The sequence below is a fragment of the Sceloporus undulatus genome, chromosome 3 (genome assembly GCF_019175285.1).
Source record: "Sceloporus undulatus isolate JIND9_A2432 ecotype Alabama chromosome 3, SceUnd_v1.1, whole genome shotgun sequence".
NCBI classification, from domain to species: Eukaryota; Metazoa; Chordata; class Lepidosauria; order Squamata; family Phrynosomatidae; genus Sceloporus; species Sceloporus undulatus.
In genome coordinates this window covers 257,579,567-257,602,403 of record NC_056524.1, presented here as the reverse complement: position 1 = coordinate 257,602,403, position 22,837 = coordinate 257,579,567, and the positions used below count along the sequence as shown (strand labels likewise).

Genomic DNA, 22,837 nt, shown 5'->3' with positions numbered 1-22,837 from the left:
GATTCCTCTCCCTTTGTTTTCTCAATTTCCCTTTTCCCACAGCTCTTCTTTTTGGGATAGTCTTCCTACTTGTATGTATAATAAGGTTCATATATTGAATGCTTACAAAGCAAAATAAGACTCCCTTTTCTGTAAAATCTTGAAGTCTTTATTCTGTCTTTCCTACTTAGTGACATCCCACTGTCTAAGTTATATTTTCAGAGCTTAGGAAAGTTACTTTTTACTACAACTGCCAGAATTCTCCTGTCTATGCTGGATGGAGGATTCTGGAATTTCAGTTAATGAGGAACTTCCCCAAGGTGTGATAAAGACTAGTTCATGTTAATCTGGCTAAAGAACTCTGGCTAGAGTTTGTGACCCAACTCTAACTAACAGTTGACAGTTTTGACCCAACTCTGCGTAACAGAAGAATTCATCCTAGCAGCAGATTAATATCTACTCAAACTGCTGTCTTAATTCCCTATCAGGAAAAGATGCTCAAATATTGTTACAAAGCAAAATTGTTGCTGCTTTCAACCAGGAGTGGACAGAATGCAGATCAGAATCTACTGATATATAGCTGTGTGCTTCACAGTAGATCTCTAAGTATTTTAGCTCCCAGTGTTTGAGTGGTGTCTGGTGCAGTGGCTGATATTTCGCACGAAATCTGAAGGTGAAGAACAATTCAAGGCTATGCTCCAAAAAATACACTCAGTTTGCACCACAGGTTCAGTGCTTTACATTAATAAAATATTTACATCACCCAAAGGCCTGTCAAACATACATGGCCCTCTATGATCTTTCTAGCATTGTTTTGAAAGCAAGGCAGAGAACATTGCAGATGTCTGGCTAAAGCATTCTTACTTGCAATGGCCTCATACTGTACCCATAATTCTTATGTCACCATGCCTGGAACAATGAAATTGCTAAAACACTACCCTGTTCATCAGTTGAGGAGAAAACAACCCATATAAATATCAATGCCATATGCCTGGAAGGTGAAAGGGGTGGGGTAGGAACAGAAAAAGGATGCTAGGAAATGAAACGTTGCATTTTCCCAGCACACCATATTTATGTCTTTGTCTCTGTGTGTGTCCATGTTAGTTTGCCAGGATGTCTATTTCATAAGCACCCTGCCTGTAGGGCTCAGCAGTTGGTCCCTTAAGCACCTCTTGTCAATAAGTTTTTGTTTACTGTAAGCACATTTTACCATTTTTGATGGTACGAATTCAAGTATGCCAATCTCTTATTCTCGCTCCGCTTCCATACATGACTCCCTTTGGCTAGGGCCATATCATAAAGATTCACTTTACTGCCATGAATTAAAGCAGGTCTGAGAGCCGAATGCTAATCCTATTAACTGACCTAGGAAATTGGAGCATTGTAAATCTAGGTGAGCTGTGGTTGAAGCTTCAGATGATTTGAGTTATCCTGAGGTTGAGTCTAACATTAAAGAAAGAGGGGTCACATCTGTGTTCAGCATTCCTAATGAGTTCCAGACACAGTGAGAACAAAAAGAGACAGGGATGGAAAAATATTGGTTCTTTAACTAGAACTCTAAAAATTCTACAGCTATAGGTGCTGCAGTATCATTTAATTTACATCTCATCTTTCTGCTTACACAATACCCAAAGTGTCTTACATCAAATTAAAAACAAGGTACAGTTTTTTAAACAAACAAATAAACAAACGTACCTATTTTGATAAAAAGGCTTATTTAAAAAACAATTCTGTTTAAAAACACATAGTTTGCACAGTTTAAAACACAACAAAAACATAATAAAATGACAAAACAACAACTCATTAATAGCTCCTTCTGCACATGAATTATCAGCTAAAGGTTTGCCCAAATAAGATCTTTGTCTGCTGGCAGAAAGAGAAAAGAAAGAGTCAACTGAACCTCCCATGGGAGGAAATTCCACAAGTTGAGAGCAGCCATTGAGAAGGCTCTCTCCAATGTCCCGCAAAGCTTTCCTAAAAATATCTTAAAAAGTGAGCAGGTTTTTATAGAGAGATACTGTCTTTCAGACAGTGTAGTCCCAAGCTGTAAAGATCTCAGTAGTCCAAAAAAGTAACTATGGTGGTCCCTTGGCTTATGTGGGGGATCTGTTCTGAACACCCCACGTAAGCCAAAAATAGTGTAGGCTTCAGTCCCATTTGATTGAATGGGGCTTGTGCTCGCGGCGCGGGAGAGCGTGTCTGCCGCAGGCTCGTACACCATTCACTTTCCCATTGCCTGGCTTCTGTGTAAGCAGGAATGGGGCGCCACCTATAGCATGGGCACACTGTACTATAATCTTTGTGAGTATTTTTTAGGCCCAGACAGCAGGTAGCTTTGAGGAAGGTTGCCCAATTAATATCCAAATGTGCCAGAGATTCATGTTATCCTGGTTATCTTGTGCCAATTACAGTCCTTTCACATTACAGGTTAGTATTATTTTCTAGACCTCATACAGCAACGGTTTCTGTCTCTCCCCCCCCCAATAGCTTTGCAAATAAGGGGCTGAACAGATCGCCCCTAAGGGGCGTCCTGCAGCCACCTCTTTTGTCACCTGATTGGGTCTGCAGCAACTATATGCCATGTCCCTGATATGGCATTTCCATGGTACAGAAAGGAGTCACAAAAAGCGGTTCCTTTCAGTTCTGTAGAAAGGGTGCCCTAGCCATGGTACAAAAAGCACTCCACTGAAGGAAAGGGCACCCTAGCCACAGCACAAAAAGTGCTGCACCAAAGGAAAGGGTGCCCTAGGTATGCCACAAAAAGTGCTGCACTGAAGACATGGTGTGATGCCACCCATCGTCTGTTGAGGCGGATGGCATGGAGGTGGCGTCTAGGTGGCCAACATGCAGATGCCATGCCCCCATGTCTTTCTGAGGCCAACTCTTTATGCCAGTCTGTTGAGTCCCGAAGTCTATGAAGACTACTAGACCACTAGACAAGTTTTACAAAGCTGCCTCAAAATAAAATGGCATGCTAAAAAATGGTTCCAAAACTTGGGTCCCAGGTGTTTTTCAACCAGTTCCCAGCCAAGATGGCAAAATATTCAGAATTCTTGGGATTTTTTAAAAACAAAACAAAACAGTAAGCTGCCCAAACATAGGTCCCTAATTACATTTTGAAATCCATATTTAGGAAGTATTTCTATAGAAGAAAAGGAGGAGAAAAATCCCAGTATTTTCAATTAAAAAAGGAAATTGTTCTTACAAAAAGTGAACGGTTTTTGCCAAACTTGTTTTTTACTAAACTGGAGACTAAACTACACTATGTAATATCACTTTTGATACTAGGAGGCAATTAGGTTACAGAATGTTAGAAAAGATATCAATTGCAGTTAGAATTGCAGGGAAAACAAGGGAAAGGGTTTCCCAGCTTCCTTAACTTTGGCGTTGGGCTTCTTTGTTATATATACCCCCCCCCCAACTGTTCTGATTTGGCAGGGACAATCCTGACTAATCAGCAGTTGAAATGAAGCTGAAAAAGTAGGATGGTGGAGGATTAATCTGAACTGTCTCTGCCATTTGGAGGGCATGGGAACTGAAAAAGCTAACAGCAATGAAGCAAACAGAACATAGAAATTAATATCAGTAATAAACTGTGGGAATCCATTCCATTCAAACAATAAATAGAATAGTATCTCCAAAGACAAAAACATTAAACATAGCTGAGCATCAGCAGTGCAAAAATATTACAGGGCACCAGTACAATTTCTCATAATGGACTTTCTGAAATATAAATAGAAGTACAAATTCTGTATGAATTCTGTATGAATACAAGTGAAGGAGTACACACAAGTCCTCCCTAGTGGGGAGGACCTCACCTACAAGCATCAGTACATTAGGTAAGGCATCTCTCTAGCAATTACAAACTCCCTGTATTTCTCCTTCCTCAAGTGTCCCTGCCTGTACGTTTTATGTCATTTTATGTAGGAACCCCCTGTTGACTTCCTGATTAAATTAGAAAATTAACTAGTCCTGTGATCCCATATGTTTAGTACATATGTTAGAGGCAGCTGAACAATTCATGGCCTCATATACATAGGCACAACTAAAACATAGGTGGCACTCCAAGTAGTTGGAAAAAATATGCATTCATGTGTTTCACTTCACGCAATGAGCCAGCTGAGGTAACAACTATGGTTTGAATGAGTCCAGATTCTTCAATCAATGGTGGAGAAAGATCAATGAACTGGCCATGTTTTGAATGCAAGAAAGCTGCATTCCTTTATCTCTAGTGAAATGCTTACAAACAGCAAGATCTAAGGCACCCTTACCCAACATGACACCCTTCATTTGTTGAAAAGTACAACTTCTATCAGCCCCAACCAGCATAATCAGTGATCAAGAATTTTGGCCAGTTTTCCAAAACATCCAGAGGGCACCAGGTTGCCTATCCCTGCTGTAACAGATCACATTTGCCTTATTGAAAATATATGGCACAATTCTCACTTCAGATTAGAGAAATAAATGTCAAGCTCCACAGGTGGCATGTCTCTGAACAGCATTTACTAGAGAATGGGGCCAAAAGGTAGAGGAAAGCTGGTGTTTTCTGCTTCATATACTTTGTTTGTTCCCTAAAACAAAGCACTGGAACAGATGGATCCAAAATTGGATCTATTATGCCTCTTTTCATGTTTTCAACAGTGGTTAGAGACTACCATGCCAGTAAGGCAATGAAACCATTCCAGGTTTTACTATATGCATTAATGGGGACATTTCAGACCTATTTCAGAGATAGGGCTGAACACCTAGGATAATGCCTTTAAAGTTCAGATTAAAACACAGAACAGATTTGCTATTCTGCTGACCTGGAAGTCAGTAGTCAATATTGCATGGATTAATAAAGAGAAGACAAAGGAACATGTGAGTTAAAGTGTAGCCTAAGGTTCAGTGGACCAAAACCAGACTTTAAAAGTAAATACCTCCACTTTGAAATAGTCCTGAAAATTTAAAGCTAGCCTATGAACTTGAGCTAAAATAAATGAGGGAAATGCTCTTTGAGGCTTGTTCCAAAACAGTATGAGTCATGCATATGTTGCACCTTTTCAACCCTCTTTGAAGGCATCGTCTCATGGAGAACATTGTAATGATCTAGACTACAGGGAAGTTCCTCATGGTGTTGTGATTACTGATGGTGCTGGAAGACAACAGAGCAACCATCTATTATTCACAGGCCTTTGATCCCTTTCTCTCCCTTAAATTTTTCTGCTCTCTTTGATCACCAACTCTGGTGCCTCAGATGGAAACTGGGTTTCACCAGGAAAACCGTGTCTCATCCATTGATCTTAGGAACATTTGTGTGTCCTCTGTGCCAAAAATAAAAACAAGCTATCTGGATTCTGAATCATGGTAACTCAGATTCTGCACTACTTGGAAACAAATGACAATAAATATGAATTAATTTCTGCTCATATATACAGGATGGGAATTTGGATGTCAGGGCATTTTAACAACAAAATTAGATTCAAATATATTTCAACTAATCCTCCCCTCCCCCCTCCCAAAAAAAGCAACATAAAGATTAAAGCAAAACACAGATCAACAAACATATAGTTATTATTATTATTAACCTTTATTTATGAAGCGCTGTAAATTTACACAGCGCTGTACATGCAATCTTTTTAGTTAGACGGTTCCCTGCCCTCAGGCTTACAATCTAAAAAGACATGACACAGAAGGAGAAGGGAGTGGAGACGGGAAAGGGTAAGAGGTCCAGCAGTTCCTCTCAACCTCTGAGGCCTGGACCAAGGCAGATGGACTGAAGGGAGGGCTTGGCTTCAAAATGGAAGGTTAATCATTATCCAGGGAAAATACATACTCACAAGTAGGATAATACATATACAGTACATAGCAATACAGGAAATGGATCGATAAACAGTCAACAACAGAACATCAGATAGTAAGCGACAATTATGCGATGCCTGGGAAGGCTTCTCGGAACAGGATGGTTTTCAACTCCGTTTTGAAGCTGGTTAAAGAAGTGATGGCTCTTGCTTGTGGAGGAAGAAGGTTCCAGGAGTGAGGGGCAGCAAGTGAAAAGGGGCGAATCCAGGATGGGGCAGAGGAAATCCTGGGCTGGGACAGGAACCCTTGACTACCAGAATGGAGGGCCCTGGTGGGAAGGTGAGGAGAAAGAAGGTCTGATAAGTAAGGAGGGGCCAGTCCATGGAGGGCTTTGAATGTCGACAGCAGGAGCTTATACTGAATACAGAAAGGGAGAGGGAGCCAGTGAAGGGATGCCAACACAGGAGAGATGTGGTCAGAGCGGTGGGTGGAAGTGATAATGCGTGCAGCTGAATGCTGGACAGAGATTAAAGGACGGAGGTGAGAAAGAGGAAGCCCAGCCAGGAGGACATTACAGTAGTCAAGTCGTGAGACCACTAGGGCATGGACCAGGATCTTGGCAGTAGAGGCGGAGAGATATGGTCGGATTTTGGCAATATTGTACAAAAAGAATCTACAAGCCTTGGCTGTGGTCTGGATCTGAGGGATACATGACAGAGAAGAGTTAAAGATAAAGCCAAGACTGCGGGCTTGCTGGACTGGTTGAATGGAAATGTTGTCCACAGAAACAGAAAAGGAGTGTTGAAGGTTGGGCAAAAACAACCAGATATGTGTATTGGAAGCACATTTTTTTTGGGGGGGGGGGCATTTCAGATGCTAAACCTAGTTCAAGGATAGGCAGATCCCTGTGTGTATCTAGCCAACCTACCCACAAACACTTCAGAGGTCCAGGGGCCACACATACAGGACCACACAGGACTAAGTATTCTTCCCAAAACATCTGAGGGTGAGCTTAGCAAAGATGTCCCTCACTCCTCGTAGAGGGTATATGTGGCATTTTTCAGTTAGACTATATTTCAGTTTGAAGCACTGGGGCAGGGAGTTTATACTGTGTCCTGGAGGGGATTGCACATAGCTGCACTATGGTCATCTTTTCACACATACACACATTGCATCTGTGTCTATAATCTATTTTGTATTCAGGAATGCAAAAATAACTAAGCCCACCACATCAGTGATAAATGGAATTTCACATAGCAGCAGATAATAGACACAGCACCTCCCCTAACATTCACAGGGTAGCTTTATGACCAAGTGCTGGTCATGACCTATAAAGCCTTACATGGCTTTGGTCCAGACTATTTGAGAAACCGTATCTCCCCATATGAACCACCTAGAGCCCTAAGATCCTCAGGAGAAGGCTTTCTCTCAATCCCACCACCTTCCCAGGCTTGTTTGGTGAGGACACCAGAGAGAGCCTTCTCAGTGGCTGGGAGGTTAGCTTGGCTCCCTCCCTGCTGGCCTTTTGCTAGCAAACAAAGACATTTTTATTCAAGTAAGCTTTTTAAAATCATGCAGGCCTGGTTTTACTGGGAGATAGGGGGTTGGTTTAAACTTTTAACTGACTATTTAACCGGACTATTTTAATTGTTTTTTAAAGTGTTGTTTTAATGTGACATATATGTGTGTGTGTGTGTATATATATATATATATATATATATATATATATGCGCGCTGGGAGCTGCCTTGGATCCCAACTTAGGAGAAAGGCAGGATAAAATTAATAATAATAATATTATTACAGCCAGGAATGCTGGGGAAAATATTAGAAACCATCTGAGGAGCTGATATAAAAAGAGCTGAGCTGAGAGAGAGCTGACCTGTGTACATTAAGAGTGTAACAAGTAACCTGTGAGGTTAACAGCTAGGTATAGGTTCTGTGTGAACCAAATTAGTGAAGGAACATACAATTACAGTGAAAGAAAGAAGTAAATTTGTAATGACTGAAGTAATTTGCATACTGTAACATAAGCTTGAAAGCCATCCACTAAGAAAAATACAGTAATAAGTACTGGATGTAAATAAAGTTATTTTCTTTGTGTTAAACAAGGAGTTTCCTGAAGTAATTTACAGTTAATATCAAACATGCGACCAAGTATACTAAAACACTACCAAAAGTAATAAGAACAACTGTTATTAAAGACACTTCAATTAGTGTGTGGATAGCCTGTCACATATAAATTGGAACCAAGCGGTTGAGATATTAAAGTCCCATTGTGTTGGCATCAGGCACAGATTGAGTGGAATGGGGTCTCCAGATATAAAGTGGTGGCAGCTGGTGAGATCCAGTGTTGCCCTACAACATAACCTCCAACTGTCCAGTTCTGAAGGTACAGTCCCAATTACTTCACTTTTTCAGGTGTTTTTAAAAAAGATATCCCAGGTCTTGTCTACCAAAAGGCCCATCCCTCTGGAGGGCTGGTGCCATCCTTTTTGGATGACACATAGCTCAAACCCTGGTCCTGGCGCAAACCATCTGGACAGCATCTGAGCTGTTCAGCACCAGAGCCATGGTATTATACTGTGGTTGTTGTTCTTGCTATAATTATTATTGTTGTTGTTATGTGCCTTAAAATCATTTCCAATTTATGATGAACCTAAGATGACCTTATCATGGGGCAGGGTGTTATCAGTATTCTGATGACACCTAAATATATTTCTCCATGTCCTGATCAGCAGCTATGACAACAGATGGCATTTCTCCCCTCAATCAGTGTCTTGAAGCAGTAATGGGCTGGATGAGGAAAAACAAACTCAAGCTGAATCCAGACAAAATGGAGGTACTTACAGTAGGGGCCCCCAAACCAGGTATAGGGTTGCAACCTCCAGTCCTAGATGGGGTCACGCTCTCCACAAAGGACTGTGTTCGCAGTTTGGGGGTGCTCCTAAATTCGTCACTTCACATGAGAAATCAGGTGAATGTGACGATCAGGAGCGCCTGTTATCAGCTTCGGCTGATACGCCAGCTGCGCCCTTTCCTGGAAGTAAAGGACCTAGAAACTGTTGTACATTCACTGGTAATCTCACAACTTGATTTCTGTAATGCGCTTTACATGGGGCTACCCTTGTGCCTAGTCCGGAAACTTCAACTAGTGCAAAATATGGCAGCCAGGCTGGTCGCCGGAAAAACTAGGAGTGACCAAATAACACCTGTCCTAAAATCTCTTCACTGGCTGCCTATTAGTTTCCGGGCACAGTACAAGGTGTTGGTTATAACCTTTAAAGCCCTACATGGCTTGGGTCCAACCTATTTGAGGGATCTCCCGCTTCCATATAATCCGCCCCGCACCCTCAGATCCTCTGGGAGGAATCTATTGCAGCCTTTAAAAACCAGACTAACCTTCTCTGCAATTGCTCCCAAATTATGGAACGGTCTGCCGGATGAGATCTGTCAAATTGCCAGCTTAAAGAGCTTTAAAAAAGCTGTCAAGACGGATCTCTTCCGGCAGGCCTTTCCTGAATAAAAGTGCCCAGCCACAGAATGACTGCCCCCCACATCATGTATTAGCCCACCATTCTGTCCTCGTATATTGTGTGTGTATGGGTGTGTGGGTGTGTGGGTGTATGTTTTTAATAGATATTTTAATTGTACATGTTTAATCATGTTTTAAGGTGGGGAATTTGGGACATAATTTTGTAAATGTGGATTTTAATATGTTGTGAGCCGCTTTGATTGTCTTGTAACAGAAAAGCGGGATATAAATAAAAGTTTTATTATTATTATTATTTATTTTCTTAGCAAGATTTGTTCAGAGGAGGTTGGCCATTGCCTTCCTCTGAAGCTGAGAACATGTGACATACCCAAGGTCACCCAGTGGGTTTCATGGCCAAGCTGGGAATTGAGCCTTGACCTTTAGAGTTATAATCTGACACTCAACCATTATGCCCAGCTGACTCCCTTACACCCTTATAAGGACTTGCTTCTTGCTCAAGATCTTCCGGGAAGATCTAGAGTCCTCCTTTCGTGCAATGGGGCAGCTGTCTTCCTGCACGGGCATCCTGCTGAGCTTCCTGGTGCAGGTTGCTCACTATGGAGTTAGAATGAGGCCCTCAGCATGTGATTTTTGTGGGTGCCTTGTTCTGACCGCAAAAACAAGAGATTCACAATGGTTGTGTATGCATTCGGCACGTTGTGGCCCTATTGCAGGGATGGGGGGTCAGGTAATGAGGGAAGATCAGGGCAGCTCTGGGGCCAGGATACTTGAGCCTGTCCCTGGAACATCCTGTCCTGTGCATATTGTTCAATTCCTCTCTCCTTCTCCCACTTTCCTCCTTTCACCTTTGTTTTCTGCCACTGGTGCAAACTGAGGTATGCATCATTTGGTGGGACTATTTGATGCCACCCTGCTTACCTGTGATAGTCAATAGACTACTGTTGAACTGTGTAGGGAATGCCAGAAATGGTCATTCATTTTATGGTTTGTTTTTACAATATCTGCCCTCTCCATTCAGTACCCACCAAATGTTTTTAGATTATAGCTTCTAGAATTACTGGCTATTAACAATTCTGGCTGGGAGTGATGGAAGCTGAAATACAAAACCTCTGGAGGGCATCTCTGGTTGGGTAAGACTATGGCTGACAACATCAGTTTGGCAATATGCATGTGTACATCCTAATATCTAATTACATTTGAGGAACGTGCAACAACCCTATGAGTATGGACAAACAGGTCCACCTGACATTCCTTATGAGGACAATTCTGTGAATGTACTATCTGAATGACTCTGGTATTCCAGTATCCACATAAATTATTGTGCCAAGTGAAATAGTGATCAAGTCAAACATGTTGTATTGTTAGGCTAGTGTGCAAATAATCAAGAAAAAGCTGTCCAAATGTCATTGTGAAGGGAGTCCCTGATAGAGCTATAAACTGTTATTGCTGTATGTTGGTGTACAAGAAGCTCAAATAAGACAGATTTGATTAGTCCTGCATATTGATGTGTTTTGCTATTAATTTCCCATCTTTACTTCCACTTTAATGTACCTTTAATTAGGCAATAACATACAGTATTCCAATCATTTATCATTTCTGCTGAAAGCAGAGGGAGGGGAGGAGAACTCAGGGTGGTACTGTAGAGAGAGACTAAATAAAATGCCAACTCTTGACAGCACCTTTAATGTGTCATAAAAGATAATGGATGTGCCAGTCACTCACGTGCTAACCATTAAACATTTTCCTAAGTTTTACTTGATTATAGCATGAACTATAAAACAGGAAACTGTAAGGTAGTGCTATGGATAGAGATAAAAGCTGTTACTTGAAAAGTACCCAAGTCATGGTGGTGGCAGTGACAGAATACTAACAAACTGAATTGGGAGCAAACCTTTGAAAATTAAGGGGCTATGACATTTGTATCTTTTTAAAGAGAGGAGCTAGTAATGAACACAGGATGGATAGAACATATGTTTGTTCTGTTACTGCTAGGAAACATAAGAAGCCATTTTCAAGATCACCAAGCCCCTGTCCTGTTTCTAGTCATATGGCAGGTCTTTTCCCATAGAAGCCTCTGGGAAGTGGCTTTGATAGAGTCATAGAATTGTAGAGTTGGAACAGACCACAAGGTCCATCCTGGCCAACCCTCTGCCATGCAGGAACACCAATCAAAGCACTCCCAAAAGATGGCCATCGAACTTCAATTAAAAAACCTCCAAAGAAGAAGATCCCACCACATTCTGAGGCAGCATATTCCACTGCCAAATAGTTCTTACTGTAAGGAAGTTCTTACTAAAATTGAGGTGGAATCTCTTTTCCTGTAGCTTGAATCCATTGCTCCTGGTCCTGTTCTCTGGAGCAGCAGAAAACAATCTTGTTCCATCCTCAATGTGACATCCCTTCAAATATTTAAACAGAGCTATCATGTGACCTCTTAACCTTCTGTTCTCCAGGCTAAACATACCCAGCTCCCTAAGTGGCTCCTCGTAGGGCATTGTTTCCAAACCTTACCAAAGCAAGAGTAACACCGCGTATGACAAGTTACCTGTGGCATAACTGGAATCCTTTGTGGCTGGACCCTTTGAGTCCCTTGCCCATGGTAAGCCACTTTGAGTCTTTCTTGGGAGAAAGATGCAGTGTAAATGAGATGAATTAATGAATCTTCATACGAACATTGCCTGAGGTATATTTATTTTGGAATTTTTTGGGGGAAAACAGTTCCTCAAACCTCCTTCAAAATATCCTAAGAAGGCTGATGTACCAATGATGCCCCCCATCACAAAGGCTTTGATCTTCAGGTGATCTGAGCATTGCACCAACAAGAAGGCTACCTACACTGAACATAAATGTTTGGCTCTTGCTTTTTTTTTTGCTTTGTTTTATTCCAAGAGAAACATTAATAAAATAAAACAGAATAAATAACCTAAGCTTCAGTCAAAAGCTCCTACATAAACACATGCCATCCGGTGGTGAGATTAAAGCCAAATAAAGTGCTCCTCAGGACTGCAGTTCTCATTCAGGGCTTATTAGCCAGCTAGCACTCAAGGCCTCCTGAGCAGCTGTACAGAAAATGAAGATTCCTCAAAGCGGTTTGTTCATTTCATCAAGCACAAAAAGTCTCAGAAAAGTGTCTGGAGGCATTTCAGAAAAATCAGAAAATGAGAGTAATTCCTTTCCTGGCTATTTTCCTTTTCTTGTTGAGCATTAATATATTTCAGCCTCTGAAGCAACAACCAAATAAAACTAGTGTAAGTGTCTCCATCCCTGGTGAACAGGACACCAAAAATTGCAGAAAATATCATTCACATTATATAATTATTCAAAGAATTCCCAGAATACATTATGCAAATTACCAGTTCCAACATCACCCTTGCTAACATCTGATTCCTAGAAAGAGCCACATTTTGAACTGAACAAACTTGCCCACTGGGTCACTATCTCACTGAACCAAAATATGCCAAGGAGGTTCTTTCACTCTTTTTTTACCCAGAGCAAAGTTCAGCACATGCTTTGGCCAGATCCTTGTCTTGTGCACATCAGAAATTACTCTCACTTGCTTGGAAGAAATTTTTGTAAGTTTTGTGTTTTCTGTCTTTTAGATACTCAAGAAAGATATTTTTTTGTTGTCAGGTTTGTAGTGTTAGTATGAAAGTGAGCTGACTGGATAGTTTAATGTTGGTAAAGTTAGTTATATGTCTTATGTGTATTATATGTTTGTTATATGTATTATATGTCTATATGCATGTACTGTATTTGATTACATGTGAAATAAAAATCATAATTAATAAAAGAAAGAAATTAATCCCACTTGCTTTGCTTGTGGAAGTGAACCACTGAGGTTAATCAGAAGATCTGCTTGCTCACACTATTGGGAAGCAAGAAGCCTTTACATATACTTAAGTTCTTTTCACTACTTTCTTTTTTATTTGGGAGTGTTCATTTGCATATGTGTAAATTTACAGCACTTTATAAATAAAGGTTAATAATAATAATAATAATAATAATAATATGTTCTCATCAAATGAAATTAAATTCTTGCTCATCCCTGTCCAACCTCATACTTTGGAAACTGTTCAGAAACATCAATGTGTTCAAAACGCAGCAGCCAGAATGCTGTCTGATGCCAGTTATAGGGAACATATAACCCTCTTTGTGAAACAGAGTCACTGGCTACTCATTAATTTCTGGGCACAATTAAAGGTGCTGGTTATGTCCTATAATCCCCTACATGGTTTAGGTCCAAATTATTTGCAATGCTGTATCTCCCCATATGAACCTGACAAAACACTATGATCTATGGGGGAGGCTTTCTCTCAGTCCCACCACCATTGCAGGCTCACTTGGTGAGAACATGAGATAAAGCCTTCTTGGTGGCTGCTCCCACACTCCAGAACTCCCTTCCATGGAAGCTAAGCTACTTCCACATACATACACTTTCTTTTCACTGGCAAGCAAAATCATTTTTGTTTCAGCAAGATTTTAATGTTTGAGCAGGGAAGGTTCTTAAACTAGATGTACGCTTTACCTAGAATCATAGAATCATAGAATCATAGAGTTGGAAGAGACCGCAAGCGCCATTCAGTCCAACCCCATTCTGCCATGCAGGAAATCACAATCAAAGCATCCCCGACAGATGGCCACCCAGCCTCTGTTTGAAGACATCTAAGGAAGGAGACTCCACTACACTCTGAGGGAGTGTGTTCCACTGTCGAACAGCCCTTAACTGTCAGGAGGTTCCTCCGAATGTTGAGGTGGAATCTCTTTTCCTGCAGCTTGCATCCATTGCTCCAGGTCCTAGTCTCTGGAGCAGCAGAAAACAAGCTTGCTCCCTCCTCAATATGACATCCCTTCAAATATTTAAACAGGGCTATCACATCACCTGTTAACCTTCTTTTCTCCAGGCTAAACATCCCTAGATCCCTAAGGCGTTCCTCATAGGACATGGTTTCCAGACCCTTCACCATTTTAGTTGCCCTCCTTTGGACACACTCCAGTTTCTCAATGTCCTTTTTGAATTGTGGTGCCCAGAACTGGACACAATATTCCAGGTGGGGCCTGACCAGAGCAGAATATAGTGGCACTATTACTTCCCTTGGTCTAGACATTATACTTCTATTGATGCAGCCTAAAATCGCATTGGCCTTGTTAGCTGCCGCATCGCGCTGTTGACTCATGTTCAATTTGTGGTCTACTTGGACTCCTAGATCCCTTTCACATGTTGTCTCCTTAAGCCAGGTGTCCGCCATCCTATATCTGTGCATTTCATTTTTCCACCCTAAGTGAAGTACCTTAAATTTCTCCCTGTTGAAGTTCATTTTGTTAGCTTTGGCCCAGCTTTCTAGTCTATTGAGATCATTTTGAATTTTGATCCTATCCTCTGGAGTATTAGCTATTCCTCCTAATTTGGTGTCATTCGCAAATTTGATAAGTATGCCCCCAATTCTGTCATCCAAGTCATTGATAAAGATGTTGAACCGTACTGGCCCCAGAACAGAGGCCTGTGGGACCCCACTGGTCACTTCTCTCAAGGATGAAAAGGAGCCATTGTTGAGCACCCTTTGGGTTCGTCCGGTCAACCAACCACAAATCCATGTAACAGTTGTCTTGTCTAGCCCACATTTTACAAGCTTGTTTGCAAGAATGTCATAGGGAACTTTGTCAAAGGCCTTACTGAAATCAAGATATATTATAGTCACAGCATTCCCTTCATCTAATAATCTGGTAACTTTATCAAAGAACGAGATAAGATTTGTCTGGCATGACTTCTTTCTCTGAAACCCATGTTGACTTTTTGTGATTCTGTGACCTGTTTTTAACTTTTGTATGATTTCAATCAGTTTTATAGTGTTTTAATGTGGTGTATTTAAATTGGTTTTTAAAACTTTCTAGTGTTATGGAAGCTGCCTTGGGAGAAAGGCAGCATATGAATAAAGTAAGAAAATAAATGATGCTCCCCAACTCTCCCAATTTGGCAAAGGCAGACCCAATGAATCATTTGTCATCTCATGTTTTCAGCTGCTTTCAAAATGCCCCAGTATCTCTCTCCTTCTCCCAGTTTCCCATTTGTCCTCAGTTCACTTCCATTGCTGCAAACTCAGAGGCTTTCTGCACTGTCATTTGGGACGTCCGGAGGACGTCCCATTTTAAAAAAGGGGCGTCTCTTTTAGACGCCCCTGGGCCTAGTACGGACTCCGTCCGTACAAGATGGCGCCGGCCCTTCTACATGGCCGGCGCCATCTTTGCGTATCAGACGCTGAGCGTCCGTACGTGTCGCGTCCTTTGTGACGTAGCGAGTGCGCCCCTGGCGCCTCGCTACGTCGCAAACGCGACTCGAAAAGAAGCTCCATTTTGGAGCTTCTTTTTCAGTCCGCAGGGGAGCCGCGCCGTGTGGAGGCTCCGGCTCCCCCGCGGACTAGCCGGCGGCGGCGGCGGACCGCCGCAAAACAGCGGTCTGTACCCTGCCTCAGTTCCAAATGCAAGAGTAGCTTGGACTCGACTCTTCATGAGGGAGAGATGGGGAGGAGTTAAAAGCTTGCTGTTTCCAGAGGGCTGAAACTAAAGTAAATAACTTCATCCTCTCCTAGCCTGTGTATTCTTCCTTATTAATACCTTTTGCCATCATAACCACCCCCTGATATTGCTTGTCCATATGTGTCCCAGTTTTCATCTATAAAAATGTTGGAGGTTATGCAATGTTAGACTTGAACAGGATTACAGAAGTGTGTGTGCCCTCCACCCACCAATTCCTTTTCCAGACACAGTGGAATATAAATATTGTACATGGAAAAACCCCATGCTGTAAGACACATCTGGTATTCCTCCAAGTAAACCTGTTCACAATCAAAGCATTACACATTTGGGGCAGTGGATATAGTTGTATCTTTGGCTAAATGTTTACTGGTTTGAAGGCAAGAGAGATGTCCGATAAGAAACCTTGAACTAGGTCCAGCATTTGCAATAAGGAAAACATCCACATGAATCACACTGGTAACCCCAAAGCAATTTACTGATGAGATAAACTAAAGGCTTCCTAAACACTCTTTTCCTTGGAGTCCCATTACAGTCTTTAGAAGGGAGAAATCCATCCAAAAGCTGCACAAATGAAATGTAATACAGGAAAAGAAGGCCAGATATAGATCAGTCAAGGGCAATAGCTATCCGTCTTCTTGGCAATGCCAAGGGAGTTGGATGGCAACACTAAACAAAGAAAAATGACACAAATATTTCCTTCTTATAATTATTTCTTTCAAACTGGCAAGAGGTGAAGTGAATACTGGTACAATTGGCCAGCTCCTTACACGTGTGCCCCATTGTTTTTATTGGGGCTTGCCTTCCGTGTGAGCTCAAGTCCACAGAAGACAAGCCCGCGTAAGGGGCACACCAACTGTATAACAACATGTGTGTTATTCCTACTTAATACAATGTTGGACACATTCCAGGACAAGGAGAGACATTTGTGGCTCTTCCAAGACCCAGAAAGGCAAGGCTACACTGTGTTATTGTGACCGCCATTTTGCATAACTAGAAAGGAAGGTCCATCATTCTTTGTCATTGGGGATTTGGTGCACTTAGTACGGTTTCCACAGTGGCAGGCAAAGACCTTTTTTGTTTGTTTGTTTCTTTGTTTCTGAAAATCTTAAAAGATAGATTGCTCAAGGGAAAAGGACATTTAATAAAGTGCTGCATTGCTATATTTGTTGTTACTCTTTTTAGTGGATATACTTGTATGTCAATGTTTTAAAATTCCTTTTGATTCTATTGATAGTTCAGTTATGTTTTCACATTTGTATGGTACATACCTTTATCTGTTATATACTATGTGAGCTAATTTGAGTCCCAGAGCTTGGAAAAGGTGAGGTATAAATACATTAATATCAGTAAGAATAACAACATTGTAATCAGATTTGCAGCCTACTGGTATCACCAACTCCAGTTTTGGCACATCAGTGATTCAGATTCTCTCTCAAAATCTATAAGCCAGTGGTGTATCATTCAGAAACTATGGCACATTCCAAGCTATAATTCTATTATTATAATCCATTCTGTTGGGTTTTTTTTTCCTTTCTGATATTTTGTCAGCCATTTCATGCTGCTCCCAGAATGCCTATCACCACTAGAATCACAGTTGTTCCATCTCTGCTTTCCCGCTTTCTCAACTACTTTTAAAACTTTTAACCTTGTATGTTTTAAATTTTGTATGTTGCATTTTAAAAAATGTTTTACTGTTTTAATAGGATTATATTAATTGTTTTTAATGTGTTGTTTTAGTGTGTGCGTGTGTGTGCGTGCGTGTGTGTATATCCTTGGGTCCCAACTTGGGAGAAAGGTAAGATAAAAATAAATAAATAAATAAATAAATAAATAAATAAAATTTAAATATGACTATCATATTCCCTCTTAACTTTCTTTTCATAATGCTAAACATTCCCAGCTCCCTAAGCCATTCCTCATAGGAAACCTTTCACCATTTTGGTCACCCTACTCTGGATATGCTACAGCTTGTCAACAACATTCTTGAATTGAGGTGCCCAGAATTGGACACAGTATTCCAGGTAAGGCCTGAACAAAGCACAATACAGTGGTACTATCAGTTCCCTTGATCTAGGAGTTTATTGCATGTAATTTTCATGCCGACCCAGGCATGGGATAGGATCAGGCTGGAACAGGTTCAAACTGATTTTACCACAGGCAAAATTGTTGCTGTGCTGCTGCTTGACTTTCACCCATCCTCCAGCAGTACTCTGGCAGCCGATTTTGGTACTATGGAAAGCTTCCATAGTATCAAAATTGGCTGCCGGAGCACTGTTGAAGGATGGATGATGGTTGGGTGGCAGCACAAGAGCAAATTTTACCAATCAGTTTTAACCCGTTCCAGCCCAATCCTGTTCCATGCCCAGGTCAGCATGAAAATTATATTTGATGAACTCCCTAGACACTATACTTCTGTTGATGCAACCAAGAATGATATTGGCTTTCTTGGCTGTCACATCACACTGTTGACTCATGTTCGGCTTGTGGTCTATTAAGATTCCTCGATCCCGTTCTCATGAACTGTTGTCTAGCCAAGTGTCTCCCATCCTATACAGTATATGCACATTTTTTTTCTGCCTAGGTCTAGGACCTTACATTTCTCCATGTTGAAATTCAGCTTGCTAGCTTTAGCCCAGCCCTCTAATCTATCAAGATCATTTTAAATTTTAATCCTGTCCTCTGAGGAATTAGCAACCTCTCCCAGTTTGGTATCATCTGCAAATTTAATCAGCATGCTCTCTATTCATTCATCTAAATCACTCATAAAAATGTTGAATGGCACAGGGCCCAGTTCAGAACCCTGTTGCAAACCACTAGTCACCTCTTTCCAGGATGAAGAGAAGCCATTGGTGAGCACCTTTTGGGTTCAGTCAGTCAGCCAATTACAAAACCATCTAACAGAAGCACTGTCTAGGCCACATTTTACTAGCTTCTTTGCAAGAATATCATGGGAAACTTTGTCAGAAACCTTATTGAAATCAATATATGTTATATCCACAGCATTCCCTTCATCTGTCAAATCTTTAGTTAGTCTCAAAGGTGCTACAAGAACTCTCTACATATTAAGTCTGTAACTCTATCAAAAAAAAAAAAGATCAGATTGGTGTGGCATGATTTGTTTTTGAAAAACCTATGTTGACTCTTAGTGTTGACAGCAATGTTTTCTAATTACAAACCGTCTGTTTAATTATCTGCTCTAAAATCATTCTTCCTTGTTAATAAAAATGTGTTTCTTGTTGCCTAGCCATGTGCTTTTTTTTTAAAATATTTTTATTAAGTATGATCAAAAACAAATAAACAAACACATATCTACATATAATAATTCTAACTTCAAAGAAAAAGAAAAAAAATAAACAACAACAACAACAACAAAAATCCTACAACATTCATCCCTCCACCCTTCCCATCACCATTCCAACATTCATTCTAAAAAGACTTCCTTCCTCTTTATACATTATAACATTCTACCAGTATCTCTTATATACACCTTATATTTTTCCTATATTATCTACCTTCCTTTGCCTGGCCATGTGCTTTTGACCACACTCTGAGATCCCTTGGCTACATGCCGACCTGGGCATGGGACAGCTTGGCTACATGTGTCCCAGCTTTCATCTGTGAAATATTGGAATGTATGTTACACCTCCTAAAAATACTGATTAATAGGAGCTTATTATATTATCTTTGCTGCCGGGATACACCTTCTTGGTTGTATGAAAAAGACGACTTGCTCTCTCGATCCTTGCCCAGGGGCTGGCTGTCCAGGGGGGGTGACACCATCAAGTTATTATTACAGAACATAATTAATGCTTCCTTTAGGGAAGGCTACCTCACACCCTGCCTTAAGGAGGCAGGGTTAAACCACTTCTAAAGAAGCCTTCCCTTTACCCCTTGGACTGAAACAACTATAGGCCTGTTTCATTGTTACCATTCTTAGGCAAGGTAATTGAGAGGGCAATCACCATTCAACTCCAAGCAGTCTTGGAAGAAATGGATTTTCTAGTTCCATTTCAAACTGGATTTAGGGCGGACTATGGAGCCGTCTTAGTTGATGATCTCCGTCTGGGCACCGACAGGGAAAGTGTGACCCTGCTGGTGTTCTTAGACTTCTCAGCGGCCTTCGATACCATTGACCACAGTATCCTTCTGGAACCACCTGAGAGAGTTGGGAATTGGAGGCTCTGCTTTGCGGTGGTTCTGGTCCTACCTCTCATGTAGATTCCAAATGGTGTCGCTTGGGGACAGTTATTTGGCCAAGAGGGAGCTCAGGTCTGGCATCCCTCAAGGCTGATAGTTTCTGTCCCCAACGCTGTTCAACATTTATATGAAGCTGCTAGGTGAGATCATCCAGAGACATGGGGCAGGGTGTTATCAGTACGCTGATGACACCCAAATATATTTCTCTATGTCTCAGACGGATGCAGTCACTAAGGATGGCATCTCTTCTCTGAATGCCTGTCTTAATGCGGTAATGGACTGGATGAGGGAAACAAACTCAAGTTGAATCCAGGTAAAATGGAGGTAAATGTAATAGGGATTCCCAATCCAGGAATGGAGTTATGCCAGCCAGTTTTGGACGGGGCCACACTTCCCTTGAAGGACTCTGTTTGAAGTCTGGGGGTGCTCCTAGACTCGTCTCTCCATCTGATGGCTCAGGTGGATGCAACGGTCAGGAACACTTGCTATCAGTTTCGGCTGATACGCCAGCTGTGTCCCTTCCTGGAGCAGGAAGACCTTGAAGCATTAGTACATGTACTGGTAACCTCTCAGTTCGACTTCTGTAATGTGCTCTACATGGGGCTACTTTTGTGTCAAGTTCGGAAACTTCAATTGGTACAGAATATGGCAGCCAGGCTGGTTACTGGCACACCTAGATCTCCCTATATCACTCCTGTTTTAAAATTCCTTCACTGGCTGCCTATTAGTTTCCAGGCAAGATACAAAGTGTTGGGTTTAACCTTTAAAGCCCTTTAAAGCACCTTCTCCCCTATCAGCCTCCCTGCACTCGCCATTCCACTGGGAAGAATCTGCTTCAACCGAAGAGGACTAGACTTTCTGCAGTGACCCAGCAATCCTTTTCTGCAGCCGCTCCTAGACTCTGGAATGACCTGCCAGATCCATCAGATTACCACCTTGGAAACCTTTAAGAAGGCTATTAAGACGGATCTCTTCCGGCAGGCCTTTCCGGATTAGAACATCCTTGTTGACCTTCCCTCTCATTATTCTCCATCTTTACATTTTACTCTACGTGGTCTCCACTTGAAATTTTATCTCATTTTAATTGTTACTGTACACCATTGTTTTTAACCTCTTTTTTGGTTTAATCTCTTTTTAGCATTTATTATGTTTTTATGAGGGGAGGAGGGATGGGGATCTTGGAACTTTTAATGCTTTTTTCTTTTAATTGTATCTTGTTTTACTGCTGTAATCTGCTTGGATTCTTTGAGATTAAGCAGAATATAAATTATTATTATTATTATTATTATTATTATTATTATTATTATTATTAAGGTGGATCTTATTGTATTCACCCATTACTAGGCTGTATGCAATCTGGGCTTCTCTGGGCTTGTCCCACATCTTTTCAAGAATGGGAAAATCCTAAATCCTGTTCTTGAAAAGCTGCAAGAGAGGCCCAGGTTGCAAACAGGCTGCATACTGCCTGGCAACGGGTGAATATGATGAGATCTGCTTTAAGAAAGTTACATCCTGGGTCTATCCCAGCAGCGAAGCTAATGCAATAATCTCCTTACACATGTTAGCTGGGAGTTCTGAGAGAGAAGTCCAACCTCTTTGGAGAGATACTGCATAGCATAGTAGAGGAAAGTCCGGGGGCTAGATGGGGAAGGAAGTACCCCACTTCTGAAACTCACTTTGCTCCCTGAGCAGTCTAAAGAGCAGGACACACCCAGAACTAAGAAAAGAAGCACAACTCTTTCAGGTAGGACCTGATAGCCCTCTGGATGGTTTGAATTACACAACCCATATTCCACAACCAATTACCATGCTCTGTGGGGCAGATGGGAATTATAGGTAAACATATTCAGATCATCAAGTTTGAATCTGCAATTCACACACAGAGACAACTCTCTATATAAGAATCTTCTAAATTCAAAACACAGTATATTCACATTTTTAATAAGACAGAGAGGGGGAGGGGGAGAGAGGAAGAGTTATTGTTAAGAATCCTGTTCCTTTCTCTCTCTAAAACTTTATGCAGGTATAACAAAAAATTGACAGAACTATTAAAAGGGTTCTAAGGAGCTGACCTCAAAAATGTTCCCATCTATTTCAATGCTGATGCCCTTTTGCAAGTCATTTCTATTTTAAACACATGCACACACAAAAATAAGTCATAACATCATCTGAACTCTTAATGCAAAGCTTTCCTTCAGAGGCCCAGGAGTTCAAGGATATCAGACTTCTCTATGTACTGTACTATCCATCACTAAAACAGACAGCTCACACTAGGCTTGCATTTCAACAGAACAAAACGGTCACAAAGGTGCATTTTCATGTGCCCATTGTTTTGCCTCTTCTCACCATATCCAGCAGCTAAAAGTCAGAAATAAGCATAGAGGTAGATGAAACAGATCAATGTAAACCAACCTGCAAGATGAAGATAATTGACTTTCTGTGGTGAGGCAAGATATGGGATGTTTACAGTCCTAAACATGTAGAGTGGTTTCAGTTACAAGCGCAGCACACAAGAATTTCCTGCAAATGTCTCCCAAACATGAAGGATAGTTGGTGGGCACTTCACTTCCTTCCCTTGGCACAAAATGGTCAACTGCTTTGGCCTTGACACAATTTGTGTCATGTAAAGGAAGATAACAGTAGCATAATCTCCTGTACTTGTCACCTTCTGACATATATTCAAGACTTGCCCACAACATACATCTTAGGTCCAAACTATCTGAAAGCCATGTACATCACCATATGAACCTGTCTGAGTCACAATCTTTGGGGGAAGGCTTTCTGTCTGTTCCACAGAAGAGGTTCACAGGTTTATCTGGTGAATCAAACTTTTTTGGGTAGCTACACCTAGGTCA

The 22,837-nt window shown here is 41.3% G+C and overlaps 1 protein-coding gene and 1 long non-coding RNA gene across 11 annotated transcripts in view; one reads left to right on the top strand and one right to left on the bottom strand.

Moving 5' to 3' along the window:
* Positions 1–22,837, bottom strand: part of NLGN1 (neuroligin 1) — an 892,554-nt gene that overhangs the window by 396,573 nt on the left and 473,144 nt on the right. The window lies entirely within an intron of this gene.
* The window catches only part of LOC121925566, a 13,938-nt gene continuing 8,787 nt past the window's right edge, over positions 17,687–22,837 (top strand). For both annotated transcript variants that reach the window (XR_006102897.1, XR_006102898.1), the window contains exon 1: positions 17,687–17,806. This is a non-coding gene — a long non-coding RNA (uncharacterized LOC121925566). The remainder of the gene's footprint in view (positions 17,807–22,837) is intronic.